We start from the raw sequence: 17,431 nt of genomic DNA, 5'->3' as shown, positions 1-17,431 counted from the left end.
ACATCAAAAAAATTATACACCATGATCAAGTGGGGTCCATCCCAGGGATGCAAGGATGCTTTGACATATGCAAATCAATGAATGCACTATACCACATTGACAAAATGAAAGACAAAAAACACATGATTACCTCAATAGATGCAGAAAAAGCATTTGACAAAATTTAGCATTCCTTCATGATAAAGGCTCTCAACAAATTAGGTATAGAAGAAAAGTATCTCAACATAGTAAAAACCCTATATGACACACCCATCACCAACATCATCCTGAATGAGGAGGAGCTGAAAGATTTTCTTTTAAGAACAGGAACAAGTCAAGGATGCCCACTCTCACCACTCTTATTCAACAGAGTATTGGAAGTACTAGCCAGAGCAATCAATCAAGAGAAAGAAATAAAGGCAACCTAAACTGGAAAAGACAAATTGTCACTGTTCTTGGATGACATGATCTTATATATAGAAAAACATGTAATCTTTACCAAAAGACTCCCAGAGCTCAAAACCAAATTCAGTAAAGTTTCAGGATGGAAAATCAATACACAAAAATAAGTAGCATTCTTATACAGTAACAATGAACAGCAGTAAAAGAAATCAAGAAAGCAAGACCATTTACTTTACAATAGTTACCAAAAGAATAAAATGTCTAGGAGTAGATTTTTTTTTTTTTTTTGTCCTTTTGTGACCGGTAAGGGGATCGCAACCCTTGGCTTGGTGTCATCTGAACCGGGCTCAGCCAGTGAGCGCACTTGCCATTCCTATATAGGATCCGAACCTGCGGCGGGAGCGCTACTGCGCTCCCAAGCACTGCACTCTCGCGAGTGCGCCACAGGGCCGGCCCTCTAGGAATAAATTTAACCAAAGAGGTGAAAGATCTCTACAATGAGAACTATAAAATACTATTGATTGGAAGAATTAAGGTTGTGAAAATATCCATACTACCCAAAGCAACCTACAGATTAATGCAATCTCCATCAAAATACCAATGATATTCTTCTCACAAAGAGACAAATTAATCCTAAAATTCACATGGAAAAACAACAAACTCTAAACCGTCAAATCAATCCTGAGAAAAATAAATAAATAAGTAAATAAAATTGGAGATATTATAGTACCTGACTTCAATCTATACTACAAAGCTTTGGTAACAAAAACAGTATGGTACTGGAATAAAAATGGATACATGGAGCAATGCAACAGAATGGAGAACCCAGAAACCAACCCAGGTGCTTACAGCCAACTGATCTTTGACAATGGCACCAAGAACACATATTGGGGAAAGGCAAGCCTCTTCAGTAAATGTTGCTGGGCAAACTGGATATTCATTGTAGAAGAGTGAAACTAGACCCTTGCCTCTCACCATATTCCAAAATCAACGCAAAATGAATTGAAGACTTAAATATAAGACCTGAAACTATAAAATTTCTAGAAGAAAACATAGGAGAAACACTTCAGGACATAGGACTGGGAAAAGACTTTATGAATAAAATCCCAAAAGTACAAGCAACAAAAGAAAAAATAAACAAATTGAATTATATCAAACCAAAAAGCTTCTGCATAGCAAAGGAAACAAGCAACAGAATGAAAGGCAACCTATGGAATGGCAGAAAATATTTGCAAACTGTACATCCAACAAGGGATGAATATCCAGAATATATGAAGGAATCAGAACTTAATAGTAAAAAAACAAATAACCCAATTAAAAAATTGGCAAAGGAGCTGAACAGACATTTTTCGAAGGAAGACACAAATGGCCAAGTTACATGAAGAACTGTACAATATCACTAATCATCAGGGAAATGTAAATAATAACCACATTGAGATATCATCTCACTGAGTTAAACTGACTATTATCAAAAATACTGAAAAATAACAAATGCTGGTGAGGATGTGGAGAAAAGGGAACCCTTCTACACTTTGGTGGGAATATAAGTTAGTACAAAAATTCTGGAAAACAGGATGGAGGTTTCTTAAACAAATACAGATAGAACTACCATATGGTCCAGTAATCCTACTACTAAGTAAACACCCAGACGAATGGAAATCATCATGTCGAGGGGAAACATGTACTCCCGTATTTATCACAGCTCTATTTACAATAGCCAAGAAATGGAATCAACCTAAACGTCCATTGACTGATGAGTGGATAAGGAAAGTATATATACACAACGGAATGCTACTGAGCCATAAAAAAAAAGAAATTTTGCCATTTTCAGGATTGTGTATGAGCTTAGAGAGAATTATGTTAAGTGAAATAAGCCAGGCACAGAAAGAGAAATACCACATGTCCTCACTCATATGTGGGAGCTATGAAAGAAAGAAGGAAGGAAGGAAGAAAGAAAGGACCATAATAATATGTTGACCTTTCAGGAGAAAAAAATTACTAGAGGTGGGAAAGGGGGAGGGGGAGGATTAGGGAGAAACTGAGTAGGGTACAGAAAAAATAATCATGAGTTGTAATGACGAGCATGCTAATATTGATTCCATCATCACATATTGCACACAAATACTGATAGTCAACTCTGTACCACATAAATATATACAATCAAATATGTTTCAATTTAAAAATAAATTAGTTAATTTTTAAAAAGTGGTGGAGGTGGCAGTCTGAACCCAGACAGTCTGACTTGATACTGTGATTGAAGCTATTTCACACACTGCTATAAATTACATCCTAATTATAGGCTAAAGATTCAAGAAAGTAAAAAACGGTAAACAATTTTAGGGGAGTTTGGGGTATAGTCGGCAGGATTCTAAAGTTATCTCTCTATTCATCAACTGATTTTTTTTTTTTTTTTTTTTGATCTGAGTAAAGGAGGAAGATTCACCAATCAAATAGGCTGGAATTAGAAATTATATGGAAGTAGACAAAGGCTTTTCTTCCCTCCCCTGATCTATCTTGTCTTTTCCCAGAGGAACCTCAAGAAAAGGCAATTTATTCTGTGGTATAAGATATGTTTTTATGACCTACCTTTCCCCTCCTCCTGCCCTCCAAGATGAAGAAAGCAGTTTCTGGAGTGTCTGGAGAGAAACAACCTTCACGTGGTCCCTGTCTGTCTTCAGCCTTATCTGAAACCCCACTCTTCCTACCATGTCTTCTTTTAGTATTTTATGTATACTACTAAGTTCCTGTCTATGCCAAAGTCTTTTTCTATACTAAGAACCTCTCTTTCCTTTTCCTCTCCTCCTATCTGATTTACTACTTAGCCTTCAAATATTACTCGAAAAGTCACTTCCTCTAGAGAGAATTTCCTGTTCTCCTCACAGTCCTCCATCCCACTAAATCGCTTGTCATGCTGTCTGCACTCAGTTCTTGTTCATTACTTTGTCCTTCATGGCATTTTTTTCGATTTCTTTTAGATCCTCATTTGTGTAATTATGTGTTTAATGTCTATTCCGATGAAAGGTTATAAGTCTGCTATTGTATACCTACTCCCAGATACAGGCTTGAAACATGATTTGCTCAGTACATATGCATTGAATAAATAAAGAAGGATGTTTTTATAAATAATAAAACTTTAGGGTATGATAAAACTGGAGAAGATCACACACCCAAGATCAATCAGATGATCAGTGGCAAAGCCAGCCCCTAAAACAATCCACCTCACACCAAGGCTTCTCCTTAAATATTTTCTTTTTCATTTGTGAAAATAAATGATTTTTTTTGAAAATTTTAATAAAATTACAACTGAGACAAGCAAAAAAAGAGAGAGAAAACCTCACATTGACAAAAGTGAAGCTATGACTGTGTGACTACACCAGTTGAGAATTTTACTGTGAACCAGATAAATGGCAGGTACAGCCACTGTCAGATGCAACTTATCTCTCTGTAGAACTGCTAGGAAATCATTTCAGATCAAGGACTGGGTACTCAGATTTGTATGTAGAAATCAAAAATCTTATCAGTTTAGTAAGAAGTAAACTCTTGCCAAAATTAAGAACAAATAATAAGTTAAAATAATAATTTCCTAATTTTAAAAGAGAAAGAGGCAAGGTTAAACATGGTGGTGAGAGAGAGAAACAACTTACACAAATATATACTTATGGATATTTGTCTTTATGTAATTTATTAAGAAATCATGCATAGAAATGATGCACATTAATTTCTGGAGAGTTTTTATTTCTATATTTGTAAGTTTTTCCTTTCTTTTTTTTTAACAAATATTTAACATTGTTAAATCACACAGATGAGTACATGGATTATTTATATTTTTTCACATTTGTGTATTATGAATACACATAATAATAATTACTAAAAGGTAGGTGAGAGTAATTAACTCCATATGATCATTGGACATATAAAACTATTACGGATGCCAAATTGCAGCTTAAAAGATTTCTGTCAAGAAAGTAGTTGTATATTTACCATTTTATTCCCAATAGCCATTGGTTTCAAATGTTCTTCATTATTACCAATAGTGGATTAAACCACATGCCTTAATTTTTAGAGTGGACAAAATATGGTTAAAGTTAGCTTTGTAGAATTCTTGGATCCTTATAATTCAACATAGAATTTAGCTCAGTACTATTCAATAGGTAAGAGCTAGGGAAATTTTGAAAACTAGAGCGAAGAAAAATGGTGCTTTTTATTTCTACCTTTCACACCTGGATTTCTAGTGTATTTGAAATTACGGAGATTATTTTCTTTCCTAAAGAATAATTCTACAAAAATTCCAAGACTAGATTCTAAGAAAAGCCAAATGGATCTTTCTGAAGATTAAAGTATTATAAAAACACAAAAAACGAGTATCTATAAAGTATCTATCTACCCATATTTATATAAAATACTTGTTTAAAATATATATTAAACCATACATAAGAAAAAAACCCACTTATTTGGTTTCCATTTTCAGCAAGAAAAAAAAATCTACAGTCATATCCATAAGGGATTGGTTATAGGACATATGGAGGATACCAAAACCCAGGGATGCTCAAGTCCTGGACATAAAATAGCATAGTACTTGCATATAACTTATACATATACTCTCATGTAGTTTAAATCATCTCTAGATTATGTATAATATCTATACAATATAAATGCTATGCTAATAGTTGTTATACTGTATTTAGAAAAAATGACAAGGTAAAAAAAAAGTCTCATCATGTTCTTTTTTTTTTTTTTTTTTTCTTTGAATATTTTTGATCCGCAGTTGGTTGAATTCTTGCATGTGAAACACAGGTAAGGAAGGCCACCTCTAATTGTTTTTTCCAATATTGTTTCTGCTTTGAAGATTTAAATTTTCAAAGACTCAACACAATATTTAATTATTTATATACATAAGCTGTAACTAGTTGATATTTTTATCAGCCTAAAGTATGAAATTAAATGATGTTTGTGGCGGACTGAGTTCAGGAAAATTTATATTAAATTTGATATTGTTGATTATCTGCAGTGAAATGATTAGAGTTTTTTGAAATGGCAGTAATTCATTTTTGGGGCCTTGATGTTTTATAAAATATTAAGAAGAGTCACATAAAGATTTAAAAGAAAATTTGACTTAATGACTAGCTATACTACAATTTTTTAAAAAAATTCCTCATTTTGGTTAATTGCACTACTATGCGTGTTGTTTTACAAGCCATAAGCCCAGATTTCATCTCTAATTTTACATTTTCCATACTCTGCATAACCAATTGCTCACCAAATTCACCATTGTCATTGACTTAGCGCAGGCACTTGTCTTGGTGGGTTGTTTGTTTTTGAATGTTTTTTGGTTTGCATTTGCGTGTGTGTGGTTGCAATGAGATAGGTGAAGGGGATTCTATGTAAGTGAGCATAGGCTCTGTGGTAGGTTCAATAATGGTCCCATCTAGCAAAAGGGATTTTGTACACAAGATTAATTTAAAGATATTAAGATAGAGAAATTATGCTGGAATATTAGGGTATACCATAAATGTAACCCACAAGTGTCCTTGTGAGAGGAGTACGGAGGGAGACAATGAAAAACAGGTGAATGCAATATGAGCAGATACTAAAGTGATAAACTTTGAAGATAGAGAAATGGGAAATAAAACAAGTAAAGCAGATTTCATCTTCAATTGGCATATTAAAAGAGATAACCAAATAAAGCTTATTATTGAATATTTAATGGACAGAATTATGAATTTAGTATTTATTGAGGAAATATTTATGTAGCTTTTAATGAATTTTGGATGGGGAATATCCTGGAATATCTGGGAGTACGATAAAAGTTCATGAGACATATGTACCCCAGAAGTGTAGCCACTAGAAGCTGGAAAAAGACAAAGAATTGGAGTCTCCCTTCAGAGACCCCAGAAGGCGCTAACGCCTTCACTTTGGCTCATTGAAACTGATATTGAACTTCTGACCTCCAAAACTGTAAGATAATACACACACACACACACACACACACACACACACACACACACACACACACACACACACACACACACACACACACGTTAGCTAAAACACTGAGGGCCTAAATTTGGTAAATTATTACAGCATATATATTCTGGTAAAATATTACAGCCGCAACAGAAAAATAATACAGTTTTCATAACTTGCTTCTTATTTTCTACCCTACTGATTGATTAATCATTAGGATCACTCTAAAATGCAAATCTGATCATGTAATGTCTTCCACTTAGCGGGGTAAAAATCCAAGGTTCATCAAGATATGAGTACATTCCACCTCTTTAACCTCATCCCTATGGTTTCTTATACTCTACCATCAAAAAATACCAAACTTTGCATGAGTCGTTAACTTTTGCATACTTCTTGAAGTCTCTTGACAAACTTTTCTCTTTTCCATAACATGAGTCACATATATCTATTATGGTAATCATCACATAGTCTTATAGTTTTTTGCTTTCAATTGTTCTTTTTTTCTAAAACTATAACTCACTGGGGGCTCCCTCAGGCCTAGCTCCATGTCTGATATATGCAAAGAGCTACATAAATGTTTTCTAAATAAATAAGTAAATACTAAATCCATAGTTTTGTTATTAAATATCCAACCTAAATGTTTTATCTGGTCATTTCTTTTATCATTTCAATTATGGACTATCGTTACTTATATTGATGATACAACTTTCTCCACAATTCTACGAAAATCTTCCACTGATAATTTTATACTAAAAAAATTACAGACACATTTCAAATATCCCAGAAATTCACCAGCCTGTGTATACAAATCAAACATCAAAATGAAAATACATCCCTCCACTTTGAAGGAATTGAGTTATTTCTTCCAGAAATTCTTCATTTCAAATGTTGCAGAGCTTCCACAATCACTGTAGAGGTTTCATGGTCTTCTTGAGGGCCCTTGGTGGCTTTTGTCTCTACTAAGATATGATTTCTTAGTAGTCATAGTGTAATGAATGGTTGGAAATTATTTTTGAAATGTGAAGTGGCCTCACTCTCGAAAAATCCCACAGGAGAGTACTTGCTTTCTAAAGTAAACAGGACATTTCAGTGTCAATATAGCCTTTTTTTCCTAGAGCACACTCTCATAGTGGGTCAGTTGAGACTGGTTATTTTAAGTGACAACCACCATTCTTCCACCAGCTCTCAGACCCTATTCCCTCAGACCCTATCTCAGACCCCCAATCCGTCTCACCATTCTTTATTCATTCACTCAAGTCTTCATTCAGATACTATTGACTCCTTTTAATGACTTTGAATATAACTGATAAATAATAAAAACAAAGTTGTTTTCAATTTTTTGAGCTTATCATATCAACATTTCATGTAAAATTGAAAGATGTTAAGATTACACTTTTAAAAAGTAGCTTTATCAAACACTTTATATTTTCATTAAAGAATCCTTTTCATGATTCCATAGAAACGACACTTTTAAAGAGGCTTTTACGAAAGAAAATCTTTGCTTGACACATTATCCAAACTATTTTTTTCTTAGATATCTCATTAATCCTCTTTTTCTGTGATGTAGGAGGTGGCTATTATTATCCTCATTTTACATATGGAGCAAAAGGCATAAGAAGCTAAGAGACTTGACACAGAGAACCAGTAGAAAATCCAGGAATAAAAATGGGGTCACTGCATATATTCTGAGTGCATATGAATTTCTCTTTTTTTCTTTCCTTTTCTTTCTTTTTTTTTTAATACACATGAAGAGCAGTACTAGAGAAAGTCCTAAAAAACCTGTTTAACAAATCTCATGAAATATATGTGACTGTGAAGGTAATAGATTTGTGTCATGCCCTAATTTTAAGGGTTTATTCTATTTGTAGTTTTATCAATCCTGAATATCTTAAATAATGTAGTCATAAATGTTGCTTAATCACTACGGGATTTTTCGGGAATCTTCTAAAACATTAATACAATATTGAATTTTTTACTTTGATTTTAAAAAAGGTAGTTGCTTGATATTAAAACAATGATAATTGTTGATTTTTGCTATTTGAACTGGGTTGGAAGGTACTAGAAAATTGGTGTACTATAGTCATGAAATTGAACACATGCCAAAACAACAACTTCATATGGTATATTATCCCGTTTCTGTTGCTTATAACAAAATACTGGAACTGGGTAATTTGTAAGAAAACTAAGTTTATCGCTTACAGTTTTGGGGCTGGGAAGTCCAAAGTCAAGAGAACACATCTGGTGAGGGTCTTGGTGGTGGTGATGGTGACCCAAAGGTCTCACACAACAGAAATGGCAGAACAGATAGAGAAAGAGACAATTTCTCACACCCTCTCCTTTTAAAGCCCTCAGAACCATGCCCATGACCACCATTTTTAAACCATTCACTAGGCATGGTCCTACAATCTAATCACCTCTTCAAGGCACCACCTTGCAATTACTATGATAGGATTGCTCACCATCTTAACAGTCACAATGGAGATCAAGCTACTAACATAAAACTTGAGGGACACAATCCATATTGTATGGGTTATACTTATATAGGTTAATTTTTTTTTTTTTTAATTAAAAAACAAGCAAACAAGGATTACTTGGCAGTGGGACAAATTTCAAAATTTCAGGATATTTCATTCCAGGGAAGCAAAACCAAATAATCACTTATGTTGAAGCAGATATCAGGTAGGAAGGGAGGTAAGAATGAAAAAGCCCCACTTGTAAGGCCAGCGTTTTTGATGAGTAGGTAGAATATGAGTGTTTGAAGTGTATGGGTGGTAAGACCTTTTCCATCTCCTATGTAGTGGGGTCTGGCTTTCAATATCAAAATGCTGAGTACCCTATTAATCCTCATTCAATGAATGTATGAATGGTAAGAGTGGTGGAGCAAAAGCAGTTTAGAATGAATAAAGGAATTTGAGAATGTAGTGAATATTGAAATCATTTATATGTTCGAAATAAACATTTTTATACTTCTCCTTTGCTTTATATATTGTTGTGTATTATAATTACTTGCACATTACTAATACTAGTACAGTGTATTGAATGCAAAAAGTGATCAATAAATATAAGTGTTCTAGTTTAAATACTAGAACTGGGGTAAGACTCAGAGTTTTTGGTCTCAAGAAACAAATACTTAGTCTAACCACTAAGGTGAGGATCATATTTGAAGGCAAATAAGAAGAAATCATTGAGCCTGAAGCTAAGGGCCTTTTAAATGTCCTCTGAATAGGAGAAACATTAATCTCAGAAATTCATCTGACATTAAGTCTTTAAGAAAGAGGATCTGGTTTGTCCCCAGTGTTCAATAACGGAAAGTGGAAGCTAGACAGGGTCATCATTTTTTGTAGGAGGAAAAGAACTGGACTTAGAATGGAATTCCTGGGTTAAAATCTATAATTTTCTTGCTGTTTTGTCTTGGACGAAAAGTTATTTTTTTGTAAATACTAGTTTATTTATGTGAAAAGTAGTTTTATTTTTCATTGTGGTTACATATATATATATAAGATTTTATTGTGGTAAAATATATATAACATAAGATTTGGCATTTTAACCATTTTGAAACATACAATTTCGTGGAATTAATTACATTCAGAATGCTGTGTGACTATTACTTCTATCTATTTCCAAAACATTTTTGTCATCCTAAAAGTAAACTCTGTACCCATTCAGCAATAACTTACCCTTCTTCTTTATCCTGGTAACTACAAATCTCCCTCTGTCTCTGAATTTTTTTTCTTTTTCATTTTTTTTTTTTTTTGCTTAACTGACCCATGATAATTGTATATATTTATGGAGTACAAAGTGATATTTAGGAACATTTATACACTGTGCAATCATCATATCAAAGTAACTAGCATATTTATCACCTTACATTGAAAATCCTCTCTACTAGCTGCTTGAAATCATACTATAATTTTTGTTGACTGTAGTCTCCCTACAGTGCTATAGAGCACTAGGTATTATTCTTCCTATCTAGCTACAGTTTTGTATCAACTGACCACCCCCTCCCTACCCCTTTCCCATCCCACCCCCACCTTAGCTGTCTCTAGTAACCACTAGCCTACTCTCTACTTGTATTATGACGTGCCTTGGTGTGGAATTCTTCATTTTTACTTTGCTTGGGTTTAATTGAGCATTCTGGGCCCTTGGGTTTATGGTATTTAAATTTGGAAACGTTTTGCCATTCTTTTTTCAGTATTTTTCTGTATCCAGTTCTTATCTCTTCTCTTTCAACTAAGTTAGGTTGCTTCATACGATCTCATACCTCAGTGATGTCCTATTCATTTTTTTATTCAGTCTTTTTCTTCTTTGGGCTTTATTTTGGACAGTTTCTGAATTGATGTAATCATGTTAATTTATTTTCAATAGTATCTAATCTGATTTTATTCCCTTCCATTTATTTTTCCATTAAGATATTCACTTTTTTATCTATAGACATTCTAATTGATTTTTATATCTCCCATGACTCTTCTTGCAATACTCATGCTTTCCACTAACTTTTTGAACACATGTACTATATTTATAATAGCTGTTTTAATCTTTTCTACTAATTCTCTTATCTGTGTCATTTCTGTGTCTATTTCTCTTGATTGATTTTTTTTTCTTCTGGTTATAAGTTTATTCTTCCTGTTTTCTTTCTTTTCATCCTTAGGTAGATTTTTTTGGATAAAAGACTCATAAATTTTATGCTATTCCTTTTTTTATTTTTTCGTATATATGTCAGTATATATATATATGTATATGTATGTATGTGTGTGTATATATACATATGTATGTATGTGTGTGTACATACATATATATTTAAAACTTTTTCAGTGAAGGAGTTGATACTTGAAATGAGCCTAATCATTTTGAGACTTAATTTTAATTTTCAGTAATGTGGATCTCAACCTTTACTAGGGCTAATTTGGCTTTTATACTGATCCAATATCATTCTAAGACTCTACTCAACATATTAATAAGTCTGTTTACTATAGCTGGTGAAAATGTGAACAATTGCAACCCCTGTGTGATCTCCAGGGATTATTTTCACTTTTCAGTATTTCTTATCTTGCCTTTCTAGTGTTTTACTTCCCACATATTTAGGCAAATAATTCCCCCCTTCTATGAGTCTCTCTCTCTCTCTCTCTCTCTCTCCCCCTTCCTCCCTCCCTCCCTCCCTCCCTCTCTCCTCTCTCATCTCTCTCTCGGCTATCTCTTCCTATGTCTCCCTTCTCTTTTTCGTTCTGCTGCACAAATTGTAGCTGCATTGGCACCCCTGAAATCTAAATCTAAACTGAATCTACTCAATGCAGGGAAATCAGAGGGATTTTATACATAACAGCTCTCTGTGCTGCAATCTGAAAACTTTCTCTGGTCAAAAAAGTGGAGCCAATCAATAGGGACTGCTCCATTTGATTCCATTTTCTTAGGGATGGTTTTCATACCCTGCCTGAATTGTAGTGTCTGAAAACTGTTATCTTCAATATTTTGTCTATGTTCTTAGTTTTTTCCTATATATTTTCTAGTTGTTTACAGAAGGAAGATAAATCTGTTTTCTGTTACTCCATCATGTTTGGGAGCAAAAGCCACTTATAACTTTCTATTAAATAGTGTTTTGCAGAGGATAACTTTATATGTTATTTTACTTTAACTTATCTGTATATGTATATTTAAAGTGAGTATTTTTAGAGACACTATAGTTGGGTCTTGCATTTTTTATAGTCTGACAATCTCTAAATTTTAATTGCAGTGTTTAGAACATTTATATTTAATGAGATTATTGATGTAATTGAGTTTAAATCTTTCTGCTTTTCCCTGTTTGTTTCACATGTTCTTTGTTCCATATTTTCCTCTTTATCTGTATTCTTTAGGATTCATTGAGTATGCATTTTTTTTTTTATCCCCACTCCTGAATTACTAGCCGTACCATTTTATTTAATGTGATGTTTGCTTGGGGGTTTATTTATTTATTTATTATTATTATTTTTTTGTCTTTTTCGTGACCAGCACTCAGCCAGTGAGCGCACTGGTCATTCCTATATGGGATCCGAACCCGCGGCGGGAGAGTCGCCGCGCTCCCAGCACAGCACTCTACCAAGTGCGCCACGGGCTCGGCCCTGCTTGGGGGTTTATAATATGCATCTTCAACTGATTGTTGTCCACCCTCAAATAATATTATTTTACTTCACACATAGTTTAAGACCCTTCAGCAGGGCACCATATATATTTTCATTTCTTTACTACCTTTCTATGTATATTATTTTCATACTTTTTATTTCTAAACATTTATTAACCAACTTTTTTATTTTTATTAAATATTAGTTATTTAAAAAGAGATTGTTAAAATGAAAAATTGTCATATTTATGCTCATATTCACCATTCATGACATGAATTATTTCTTTAAATTGTGGGTTGTGACACTTCTGAAAAAAACAAATAGAAAATTGTTAGGCTTTATTGGCTACATACAGTTTCTGTTGCATATTCTTCATCTTTTTCTTCTTTTTCAAAATAACACTTTAACATTGTAAAAATATTATTAGCTCTGAGTCCGTACTGAAAGAAACCCTAAGACAGATTTGGCTGCAAGCCCAATTTGACCAAACCCTCATTTAGATTCAAAATTCCACCAAATGCCATTTTCATTCTGCCCAAGTACTTCCTTTCATGTTTCTTGTTGCAAAAGTCTGCTGGTAGCAAAATTTGTCAGTTTTTGTTTGCTTGAAAAAGTCTATCTCACATTCAGTTTTGAAGGATAGTTTTTCTTGATATTCAATTTTCGTTTGATGGTGATTTTTTATGTCTTGTTTTTTTTCCTTTTGGCATTCTACTGATACAATTCCATTGTTCTCTGGCTTGCATAGTTTCTGATAAGAAGTCTATTACCGTTCTTATCTCTCTTCCTCTACACATACATGTCATTTTTTCTCTATCATTTGTTTGTAATATTTTAGTCATAATATATTCTGGTGTGGCTTGCTTTATGTTTATCATCTTGGACTTTGTAATTTTTAAAAATTTTTCTGTTTATTGTTTTCTTATAAATTTTAAAATAAAAAAACCTTGGCCCTATTTATTGAAACCTGTCTGCTCTTCATTTAAAGAGGATTTAAACCCTCTGTCTGCTCTTCAACTAAATATTAGGTTACTTGATATTTTCTCACTGGACATGATGATCAGTTTATTTATTTCTAGTCTTTTTCTCCCAGGGCTTTTCTTTGGACTGTTTTTATCTCTATATCAAGTTCATAGATCTTTCTTCCATGTCTATTTTGCTATTATTCCTATTCAATGTTTTGTTCTTATTTTTAAAAAAAATTTTTCCATATGAGATATTAAATTTTTTATGTCTAGTAGTTTCATCTGGGTCTTTTTTTTCCCCTTCAACTATACTTTTCATTATGTTCATGTTTTACTTTATATCCTTGAACATATTAGGATGGACAACTCATCATATCTTAATGAATTGACTTTAATAAAAACGGAGATTATTATGGTGGCCATGACCTAATCATGTAAGTTATTTAAAAGATGATCTAGATATCAGAGATTTGGAGTAGAGACTTCATTGCCAAACTTAAAAAACAAATCAAAAAAGGCTGCAATAAAGTCTTCAGCCACAATGAAATAAATTCAATTTACTCTCTGATGGAGTTTAGAAGTGGATTTTTAGTAAGTTGAGCCTTCAAATGAGAATACAGCTGGCCAATACCTTGATTTCAGCTTTGTGAGACCCTGAGCACAGAACTTGGGTAAAGAGTCCCCAGTTTTAGACCTACAGAAACTAGTACAAAATTAATGATTATTGTAAGCCACTAAGTTTATAGTAACTTGCAAGGCAGCATAGAAAACTAGTACAATTATGCTAAACATATAATGAACTATTCAAGTGCATCTAACTATTCATTAAACTACAATAAATGCATGGGGACCTAATTTTCTAAATGCATATACTCTATATTCATGTGACCTTCTATATTCACGTGATTCATGTGATTTCCTTAAGAACCTGGATTCCAAGAATCTCTTGACAGTCCTGGGACCTCTATTTCTTTTCACTCTTTGTTATCCCCTTAATGCCCTTTTTCTACAATAGCACAGTTTAACATACACAGTTAATTTCCAAAATTACTTCCTTCCAAGTATCCTTGTCTCACTTGCCCTTCTCTTGCTTTGCCATACTATATGAGAAAAAACTGGGGCTGACCCCATGGCGGACTCGGAGAGTGCGGTGCTCCCGCAGCGGTTCGGATCCTATGTAGGGATGGCTGGTGCGCTCACTGGCTGAGCACAATGTGGGCAACGACAAGCCAAGGGTTGCGATCCCCTTACCAGTCACACACACACAAAAAAAAAAGACAAAAAAAAGAAAAAAACTGAAATCTGGAAAAATCAACTACCATAATTCCTTGTTTTGGGTTTTATTGGACAAAAGTAGATAAGAAGAAAAAAAAAATCTTAAAACCAGAATGACCCTTTCCAGGGCATATTTTTTTTTTTTTTTTTTTTGTCTTTTTCGTGACCCACACTCAGCCAGTGAGTGCACCGGCCATTCCTATATAGGATCCGAACCTGCGGCGGGAGCGTCGCTGCGCTCCCAGCGCAGCACTCTCCTGAGTGCACCACGGGATCGGCCCTCCAGGGGATATTTTTAACAAAACTCCGCTAAATGACTCATGCCTACTCTTTAATCAGCATACCCTTTACTCTACTTCACCAGGCTCATGTAGAGCTGATTACCTTATTTCTTACTTTATTAAAAAAATAACAAATAAACAGATCATCAGTGAATGTTCCCATCATTCCTGTATCATCCCACCTACAAATATCTACATACATCTCTCTGCCCCCCAAATTATTTGTGCTCCCATCTAAAACCAAGCCTTTTATTTTCACTCTTGTTTCCATCCACTCTAGCATACTCATGGGCATTATTCTAGAAATTTCCCCCCTTTCTCTAACAATATCAAAATGTCTCTCCCCTGGATCATTTACTTTATTATATAAACATTATATTATTTTACCAATGTTTCTTTACCAGCTACTGCTTAATATCCTTGTTGTATTAGTCCATTTCCATTGCTAACAACAAAGTACCTAGAACTTGGTGATTTATAAAGAAAAATGAAATTTATTGCTTTCAGTTTCATAGACTGGGAAGTCCAAAGTCCATCTGGTAGTGGTGACAGTGACCCAAGGTCTCCTACTGCAACTTCTGGTGGAAGCAGAGAGAGCAGAGAGAGAGAAACAAACTCTCCTCTTCTTTTAAAGCCCTCAGAACCATGCCTCTGACCACTGTTATTAATCCATTGACTACTGTAGGATCCTACAATCCAATCACCTCTTCAAAGCTCCACCTTTCAATTACCATAATAGGATTTCCCACCCTCTTAACAGCCACAGTGAGGGCTAAGTTTCTAATAAATAAAACTTGAGAGACAATTCACGCTTCAAATGTTTTGAGGGGACATAATTCAATCCACTACACTTGCTAACCTTTCAAAATTAATACTCTGGGAAAATTGTCTGTAGTCTCTGTTACAGGCTGAGTTTCGTTAACCTCATATTTATATGTTGAAGTCCTAACCTCCAGTATTCCACAATGAAAATAGGGTCTTTCAAGAAGTAATTAGGTTAAAATGTGGGGGCTTGGCCACTACACAGTGGGCCTGGAAGGTAAGGACACCACCTTGGTGAGTCTAGGATGACAGAGCATTAGTCAGAGACAATTATCCTTTTTAATTGAAAAATAATTGATTATGCATATTTGTGGGGTACAGAGCTGAATTTCAATATTTATATATAATGTATGATGACCAAATCAGGTTAATTAGCATATTCATCATTACAATTCTTTGTGTCCATTAACAAATTTCTCCCTAGTCCACCTCCCCCTCCTTTCCTACCTCTAGTAACCATAGTTCCATTCTGTTCTTCTGAAAGTTGAATACATTGTTGTGATTGTTCTTACTCTCTTTCTTTCTTTCTTTCTTTCTTTCTTCTTTCTTAGCTCTCACTTATAAGTGAGGACATATGGTATTTCTGTTTCTGTGCCTGGCATAATTCACTTAACATAAATTTCTCCAAGCTCATCCATGTTGCTGTGAATGGCAGAACTTCGTTCTTCTTATGTCTGAGTAGTATTCCATTTTTTATATATACCACATATTCCTTATCCACTGATCAGTCAATGGACATTTTGTTTTATTCCATCTCTTAGCTATTGTAAGCAGAGCTGTAATAAATATAGGAGTGCAGGTATCCCTTTGTCATAATTATTTCCATTCTTTTGGGTATAAACTCAGTAGTGGGATTGCTGGAATATATGGTAGTTCAATCTGTAGTTGTCTGAAAAACCTCCATACTGTTTTCCGTAATTGCTGTACTAATTTAGATTCCCACCAACAGTGTAGAAGGGTTCCCCTTTCTACATTGCCTCACCAGTATTTTATATTATCTGTCATTTTGATAATAGCTAGTCTAACTGGGGTGAGATGATATCTCAATGTGGTTTTGATTTGCATTTCCCTGTTGATTGGTGATTAGTGATGGTATCATTTTTTGTGTGTGAACCTGTTGGCCATTTATGTCTTCTTTTGAGAAATGTCTGCTCAGCTTCTTTGCCCATTTTTTAATTGGATTATTTGTTTTTTACTGTTAAGTTGTTTGAATTCCTTGTATATTCTGGATATTACTCCCTTATCAATTGTATGTTTTGCAAATATTTTCTCACAATCTGTATGTTGTCTTTTCACTTTATTTGTTTCCTTTGCTGGGCAGAAGCTTTTTAGTTTGATATAATCCCACTTGTTTGTTTTTTTCTTTTGTTGCCTGTGCCTTTGAGGTATTACTCATAAAACCTTTGCCTAGCCCTACATACTGAGGTGTTTCCCCTATGTTTATAGTTTCAGAGTTTACATTTAAGGCTTTAATCCATTTTGAGGTGATTTTGGTATATGGTGAAAAGTACGGGTCTAGTTTCATTCTTCTACACAATTTATTGAAGAGCCAATTTATGTTCTTGGTGCCTTTGTGGAAAATCAGTTGGCTGTGAGTACATGGGTTGATGTCTGGGTTCTCTGTTCTCTTCCATTGGTCTGTGTGTCT

Source organism: Cynocephalus volans, chromosome 3 (genome assembly GCF_027409185.1).
Source record: "Cynocephalus volans isolate mCynVol1 chromosome 3, mCynVol1.pri, whole genome shotgun sequence".
Classification (NCBI taxonomy): domain Eukaryota; kingdom Metazoa; phylum Chordata; class Mammalia; order Dermoptera; family Cynocephalidae; genus Cynocephalus; species Cynocephalus volans.
Note: the sequence above shows the minus strand (reverse complement) of the source record.